Raw genomic sequence first — 8,980 nt, 5'->3', positions numbered from 1 at the left:
GATTATATCCTACTCATGCTTGTATCCGGTGTGAATTAATTTTAATGCGTGCTTACGACTGTTGTCACTCTCTCAGTTGGTTGCTTCCCAGTCTTTTGCTAGCCTTCACCTGTACTAAGCGGGAATACTGCTTGTTCATCCAAACTCCTTAAACCCCAAAGTTGTTCCATATGAGTCCACTATACCTTCCTATATGCGGTATCTACCTGCTGTTCCAAGTAAATTTGTATGTGCCAAACTCCAAACCTTCAAATGAAATTCTGTTTTGCATGCTCGAGCAGCTCAAGTTACAACTAGGGCTGCCTATATCTTCCATGCTGGGTGTGTTATTCTCAGAGGAGCGGACTCCGCTCCTCATTCACGAGAAAGGGCCGGTAACCGAGATGCCCAGTCCCATGATCCAAAAAGATCAAAGCAAATCAAAATAATTAAACAAAACTCCCCCAGGGCTGTTGTATGTTGGAGGCACTCGTTGTTTCGAGCAAGCCATGGATTGATGCTTGTTGGTGGTTGGGGGAGTATAAACCTTTACCATTCTGTTTGGGAACTGTCTATAATGCATGTAGTATGGAAGATACAGCCATCTCATAGTTGTTGCGCTGACAACGAAAGTATGCCGCTCAAAATGTTATTCAATCTCTATTTTTAAAATCGAGCTCTGGCACCTCTACAAATCCCTGCTTCCCTCTGCGAAGGGCCTATCTATTTACTTTTATGTTGAGTCATCACCCTTCTTATTAAAGCACCAGCTGGAGAGCACACTTTCATTTGCATTCATTATTATTGATTTATATTGGGTATGACTTGACTGGATCTCTTTTACCATGAATTGCAATGTTTAGTCAGTCCTTGATCTTTAAAGGTGCTCTGCATTTATGTTTTGCGGTCTCAGAAAGGGCTAGCGAGATACCATTTTGTTATATCATGTTATGATTGGTTTGAGAAAGTGTTGTCATCCGAGTTTTATTATTATGGCTTGCTAGCTGATTTTGCTATTGATATGAGTAATTGTGAGACCTATGTGTTATTATGAGTATGGTTAGTGCATAATATTTGCTGAAACTTGAATGCTGGCTTTTCATGTTTACAACAACAAGAGCAAACAGAGTTTGTAAAAGTTTTCTTTATCACTTTCAGTTTGTCAACTGAATTGCTTGAGGACAAGCAAAGGTTTAAGCTTGGGGGAGTTGATACGTCTCCAACGTATCTACTTTTCCAAACACTTTTCCCCTTGTTTTGGACTCTAACTTCCATGATTTGAATGAAACTAACCCGGACTGGCGCTGTTTTCAGCAGAACTGCCATGATGTTGTTTTATGTGTAGAAAAGAAAAGTTCTCGGAATGTCCTGGAAATCCACGGAGGCACTTTTCAGAATTAATAAGAATTTTTGGCGAAAGAATCAAGGCCAGGGGCCCACGGGCTGTCCACAAGACAGGGGGGCGCCCCCCTAGGGGCGCGCCCTCCTATCTTGTGGGCCCCCCGGACCTCCTCCGACCTCAACTCCAACTCCATATATACCGTCTCGGGGAGAAAAAAATCAAGGAGAAAGTTTCATCGCGTTTCACGACACGGAGCCGTCACCAAGCCCTAATCTCTCTCGGGAGGGCTGATCTGGAGTCCGTTCGGGGCTCCGGAGAGGGGGATTCGTCACCGTTGTCATCATCAACCATCCTCCATCACCAATTTCATGATGCTCACCGCCGTGCATGAGTAATTCCATCGTAGGCTTGCTGGACGGTGATGGGTTGGATGAGATTTGCCATGTAATCAAGTTAGTTTTGTTAGGGTTTGATCCCTAGTATCCACTATGTTCTGAGATTGATGTTGCTATGACTTTGCTATGCTTAATGCTTGTCACTAGGGCCCGAGTACCATGATTTCAGATCTGAACCTATTATGTTTTCATGAATATATGTGTGTTCTTGATCCTATCTTGGAAGTCTATAGTCACCTATTATGTGTTATGATCCGACAACCCCGAAGTGAAAATAATCGGGATACTTCTCGGTGATGACCGTAGTTTGAGGAGTTCATGTATTCGCTATGTGTTAATGCTTTGGTCCAGTTCTCTATTAAAAGGAGGCCTTAATATCCCTTAGTTTCCACTAGGACCCCGCTGCCACGGGAGGGTAGGACAAAAGATGTCATGCAAGTTCTTCTCCATAAGCACGTATGACTATTTACGGAATACATGCCTACATTACATTGATGAATTGGAGCTAGTTCTATATCACCCTATGTTATAACTATTGCATGAGGAATCACATCCAACATAATTGTCCATCAATGATCCATTGCCTACGAGCTTTTCATATATTGTTCTTCGCTTATTTACTTTTCCATTGCTACTGTTACAACTACTACAAAAACCCAAAAACATTTATCTTTTCTGTTGCTACTGTTATCATTACTATCATACCACTCTTGCTACTAAATACTTTGTTGCAGATACTAAGTTATCCAGGTGTGGTTGAATCGACAACTCAACTGCTAATACTCAAGAATATTCTTTGGCTCCCCTTGTGTCGAATCAATAAATTTGGGTTGTACTTCACCTTCGAAAGCTATTGCGATCCCCTACACTTGTGGGTTATCAACCACTAAAATATAAAATGTAGAGTCTTGAGATTGAAGCTTGAGCCAATCCTTTTATCCTAAGCATTTTGAGGGGTCCACTTTTCTCATCCATGTCATGCCATTCATTGAGCTTTCCTGAAATATTTATCTTGGAATAGTATTAGCTCAATGAGCTATATGTTGTTAGGAATTACCAAAACCACCTAGGGATAGTTGCACTTTCAATCTCCCCCTTTTTGGTAATTGATGACAACATATAGATCAAAGCTTCGACAAATGATAATAAGATTGAAAAACATTGTCGCTTTGAGAAGTATGTGAAATGTGAGAGCTCCCCCTAACTTTGTGCATAGTTTAAGATTTTCTTTGGACTGCAAATGCAGATAGAGTTAGGTTCATGAGTTACTCTCCCATGTCACATACATCTTGGTGGAGCGCTCAAAATGATAATAATCAAAATACATGCACTCATCACCAAGCAAAGTGAATGATCATATAGAGATAAAAGGATAATGTCATCCAACAAGCATTAATGTAGCATATGATCAAACACATGATCATCATAGTACCACACAGGCAATAAAGTATCTCAAACAAGTGAAAGCAAACGAAGTTCAACCACAAAAAAACAAGAGAGAACAAAATCAAACTCTCTCTCTCGAAGCCTATGATCTGTACATTTTCTCCCCCTTTGGCAACAAGTTACCAAAAAGTTCCTAGAAAATGCATAGTACTATGTCGTCTCTCGGGCTTGGTCTTGATGTGGTGGTGTATATATGACTCCAAGGACGAAGGAATCAGTTGATGAAGTTGGAGCTGGTGGAGTAGATGCTGGAGCTGGTGGCACTGAAGCTGTAGCAGGTGCAGATGAAGTTGCTCTTGTGTCTGTCACAGGCACTGCAGTTGATCTCTGAGCTCTAGGCACTCTAGTAAATGCCTCAGTGGTTGTCTTGCCCTTCCTCTCCTGCATGTCATCCTGGAGTTTCTCAACAATAGACTGGATCTCAGTTACCTTCACATCCAAGTCATAGAACTTCCGCTCCATGATCCTCTCCAGGTTCTCCTAGTTTTGAGTCAGGGTGGCCAACCCTTTCTCTATCCTTAGAGTGGATGCTATCAAGTAGCCAAGCTGATCTTGCTTGCTCTTCAGGAAGTACTCAGATGCCTCATCAATTGTTGGCATCTTGGCAGCCTTCTTAGTCCTTGCCTTCTCCTTCTTTGCTTGTGCTTGCATAGAAGATGGTTCATCTTCATCCGTAACCACTTGGTTGTCCTCAAAATCTAGATAGATAGGCATGTGTTCCTTGTCCAACAAGTATGTGCCAGTGCCCATCTTGGAGTTAATCAGCTCCTGGATCTATGGGGCATACCCACAACTTCTCTTCTGGTCTGCAGCTGTCCTCTTAATAGTTTCAACAATGAGGCTCATGACCTTGAACTTTTGAGGCACATCAAACAAGTGTAGCAGATTTATAGCATGGCCTCTGATCATGTTATGATCACCTGACTTGGGCAAAAGTGTGTGCCTGAGGATCTAGTTGATGGTTGGCAGTCCTGACAGAAGGAAATGTACAGATCCAAACTTGTGTGTTTCAACAGCAGCATCTGGGATCTCCTTGTACATGTGTGCCATAGTGTTGTGATCCATCTTCTTCTTGGCATAGACATCCAAGTCATCCTCTTTCTCCTTTGGTGCATTGATCAGATTGGCCCATTCTTCAATAGTAGACTGGTACCTTGTACCTTCAGACATCCATACTATCCCGCCATCTAAATAGAAGTGTGATGTGGAGTAGAATTGCATTATGAGCTCATCATTCCACTTTGTGAGCTTCTGCCCAACAAACTTATCCACTCCACAACCCTTGAAACTGTCAAACACTCCAGGGTAGTGTTCTTCATTTTCCTTGATGTATTTCCAATCTACCCATCCCATATCACAGACTATCGGTTTCTTGTCCAGCAGCACTGTCTCATAGAAATCCCGCTGCTCCTTTGTATGGAACTTGTAGTCCACAGTAGTTCTCCTCCTGACTGCATAAGGATCAGTTAACCTCCACTGTCTGAGTCTTGCATCCTTTCTCAGCTTCATGTTCTCAGCAACAGGATGAGCATCGTTATGATCTGGAATTTTTGGCTTCAACTTTCTCAGAACATGCTCTTCATCTTGTTCCTCTTCAGCAACAACTTCAGGCACTAGGGCCTTGTTCTTCTCAGTAGCTGGGATGTTCCTGGTATTCCTCTTTGGTGCAGTCTTGGGCTTGGAAGTAGCCTCTGATCTGATGGCATCACCCATGAGCTTTTGAGCTTTGGGAGCTAGAGCAGCAGGCTCTTCTTCTTCCTTTTCCATCATGGAAGGCTTTCCAACAACCCTGGCCATGGTCTTCTTGACCCTTTCCTTCCTCTTCTTTTCAATCACTTCTGGCTCCTTGGGTTCTGATCTCTCAGTTTCTTGAGTTGATGCTCTGACTTTCAGCATAGGAGTCCTCTTGGCAGGGACTATCCTGTTTAGTCCTAGCTTGGTGGCTGCAGCAGTGCCATATTCCTTCTTGAGCACTTTCCTGGATGTGGCTTCATCCTCTTCTGCCACATAGTCTTCATCCTATGAGTCTGAAGTTTTCTTCTTCCTATTCCCGGTGGCAGCTTTGGGTAAGTTGCTTGGGGTGCTCCTGCTGCCATCATCTGAGGAACTAGAGGGACTAGTGCCCTCACTCATAGGAACCTGCTCCTCTTCCCTGTTCTAGCTGTCACTCTGATCAGACATGTTGCAAACACTGACTGTTGACCCTGTGAATAGATATAGATGAGATAGAGGGGATGAGCATCACAAAAATACAGAGGTTTTTGCAAAAGAATGAGTCAAAAACTTAGTTTTAGTTTTCCACAGAAAGCATTTCTGATCAACCGATTTGTAAACTCGGTGATACCGAAGCAGTTTTAGGAACCTAAACTAGTGAACTTGGTTAGACAGAGTCACAGTTCGGTGTCACCGAGACTGCTAGGGTTTCACAAAGTTCTGAATTCGGTCACACCGATTTGCAATTCTTGGTCAGACCGAGAGTTACATGTGCAATGGCCTTGGCCAAATCGGTGGAACCAATTTCTACAACTCAGTGGGTCCGAGATGGTTTCGGCGGAAACCTAACCCTAAATTTTCAATCCAAACCTAATCTAAGGATTGTTTTGACTAGCTGAGATAGTTTCAATCGTGGCAAGATTCATGGCGAACACAATGTGCTAGGAATCAGACAGGGATAGCACAGTGATCAAGTCCATACCCTAGCTCGGCGATGGACTCGCTACGGCGGCAATGGCGGTGTTGATTCCCGTTGACGGTGGCGCAGACCAGCGGAGGCGGCTGGCGACGAGGAGGACGATCCAGAGACCCTGGATGCACAGCGGGCTGAGCGCAGGCGAAAGTGTTCGGAGAAAATTTCTAAAATTTTGCCCCTGGGTATATATAGCCCGACCCTGTTGGTGTGACCGAGTGGAACAACTCGGGGGCACCGAGATGCATTACTGCAAGCAGTTACTACAACTCGGTGAGACCAAAATGTTCAAATCGGTTGCACCGAGATTGAAAACCTAGATCGACTTAGTGATCTCGGTATGACCGAAATGGAAGAATCGGTCAGACCGAAACACACAAAGAAGTTTTGGAAGTTTAAGTCCATGACGAATCGGGGACTCCGAGTGCTCCTCACACAGAGTGGTTCGGATCTGACTTGATCAAATTTTGTGATGTAGCATGAATAGAGTTTGAGACTAGAAAAGCATAGATAGCTAGAGAAGGTTCTTAGGAATTCTTGTCCATCCACTTGGCAAAATAAAAAAGGAAACCAAACAAGCAAAACTACAAGTGGATGTCCTCGAATGAGTAAATTATGCAATCAACATGCTCACACAATAAAATGACAAATGAAATATGTGGCAAAGCATGCACAACCAATCTAGCATCTATCAAGCAATTGGCGATGACTAGGTCATCTATATATGAGTATATTAACTTAGGAGTCAAATGAGAACATTTGATCATAGGTCATACTCATCGTTTAAGCTCAAGTGGGTTACCACTTTTACATAAAGCATTGATGTGTTCACACCATTAGAGTTGCTTTAGCTCAATTCTTAGAGTAAAGCTCCCCCTAGATGTGAGATCCCCCCTTAGAGGGATGAACTAACCTTGGGTTTTGTTGATGATGACTTCATGTAGGTGTTGAAGATGTGGATGCTCAAAGTTGATGTAGATCATTTGGAGCAATCCTTTGGAGTGAGTTGCACTTTCAATACCTACACGGGTTAGTCCCACAAGGAACAACCAAGGATATCCATAGACATAGAGTGATGCACACACAAGATGATGTCTATGAAAGCATTAGGTTACCTTGTCCCTTGTCTTACCAACAAGAGGGTTTGTGACTCCTTGAACGAGTGCAAGATGTGAAAGTTGATTGCACTTGTCCTTGCCAAAATGATGTGAGTGAAGAATGTTGGCGGAGTCACCCTCAAGAACTCTCTAGTTCTTCTTCTTCGGGATGCACACCATGTTGATGGGAATCCTTGGAGTTGTAGTCATACTTGATGAAGTAGAACTTGACGTAGTCTTGGGAACCCACTTGACCAAGGCCTTGGGAGCTTCTTCAAATGCATCAATCTCCTCTTGGAGCTCATCCTTGCCTTTTTGCTTGTGGTCTTGTGGTGGAAGATCATCTTGAGCTTGTGTCCCTTTGAAGGAAGTAGGATCATACTTCTCTTGTTGACGAACAAACTTCTTCTTGGGGTATTGATCTTCTTCCCACTCAACTCCATTGGCATTGAACTTTCGTTCAAAACCAACAGCTTGGTTCTTCCGGTGCCTTCCTTGCTTCCATATAATTCCCTCGAATTGCTTACTCCCGGCAAGGCTCTTCTAAACACCTTTCTCTATAATTCCCTTCAATAAACTATTTTCTTGCTCAAGTGTAACTTGGCTAAGAGAATCATTAGTGGAATCAAGAGAACTACTAGATGTTGGGGAACGTAGCAGAAATTCAAAAAAAATTCCTACGTGTCACCAAGATCTATCTATGGAGAGCTAGCAACGAGGGGAAGGAGAGTGCATCTACATACCCTTGTAGATCGCTAAGCGGAAGCGTTCAAGAGAACGGGGTTGAAGGAGTCGTACTCGTCGTGATCCAAATCACCAGAGATCCTAGTGCCGAACGGATGACACCTCCGCGTTCAACACACGTACAGCCCGGTGACGTCTCCCATGCCTTGATCCAGCAAGGAGAGAGGGAGAGGTTGAGGAAGACCCCATCTAGCAGCAGCACAACGGCGTGGTGGTGGTGGAGGAGCGTGGCAATCCTGCAGGGCTTCGCCAAGCACCGCGGGAGAGGAGGAGTACTAGGGAGAGCGGAAGGGCTGCGCCAGAACATCGGTGAGGCTGCCCTCCCACCCCCCCACATATATATAGGGGCAAGGGAGAGGGGGGCCGGCCCCCTCAGATCCAATCTGAGGAGGGGGCGGCGGCCAGGGGGGTTTCCTTGCCCCCCAAGGCAAGGGGGGCGCCCCCCTTTAGGGTTTCCCCCAAGCCCTAGGCGCCTTGGGCCTTGGTGGGGGGCGCACCAGCCCACCTGGGTTGGTCCCCTCCCACACTTGGCCCATGCAGCCCTCTGGGGCCGGTGGCCCCACTTGGTGGACCCACGAGACCCTCCCGGTGGTCCCGGTACGTTACCGATAAAACCCGAAACTTTTTCGGTGACCAAAACAGGACTTCCCATATATAAATCTTTACCTCCGGACCATTCCAGAACTCCTCGTGACGTCCGGGATCTCATCCGGGACTCCGAACAACATTCGGTAACCACATACAAACTTCCTTTATAACCCTAGCGTCATCGAACCTTAAGTGTGTAGACCCTACGGGTTCGGGAACCATGCAGACATGACCGAGACGTTCTCCGGTCAATAACCAACAGTGGGATCTGGATACCCATGTTGGCTCCCACATGTTCCACGATGATCTCATCAGATGAACCACGATGTCAAGGACTCAATCGATCCTGTATACAATTCCCTTTGTCTAGCGGTATTATACTTGCCCGAGATTCGATCGTCGGTATGCCGATACTTTGTTCAATCTCGTTACCGGCAAGTCTCTTTACTCGTTCCGTAACACATCATCCCGTGATCAACCCCTTGGTCACATTGTGCACATTAAGATGATGTCCTACCGAGTGGGCCCAGAGATACCTCTCCGTTACACGGAGTGACAAATCCCAGTCTCGATTCGTGCCAACCCAACAGACACTTTCGGAGATACCTGTAGTGCACCTTTATAGTCACCCAGTTACGTTGTGACGTTTGGTACACCCAAAGCATTCCTACGGTATCCGGGAGTTGCACAATCTCATGGTCTA

The sequence above is a fragment of the Triticum aestivum genome, chromosome 3B, assembly GCF_018294505.1.
Source record: "Triticum aestivum cultivar Chinese Spring chromosome 3B, IWGSC CS RefSeq v2.1, whole genome shotgun sequence".
Taxonomy (NCBI): Eukaryota; Viridiplantae; Streptophyta; class Magnoliopsida; order Poales; family Poaceae; genus Triticum; species Triticum aestivum.
Note: the sequence above shows the minus strand (reverse complement) of the source record.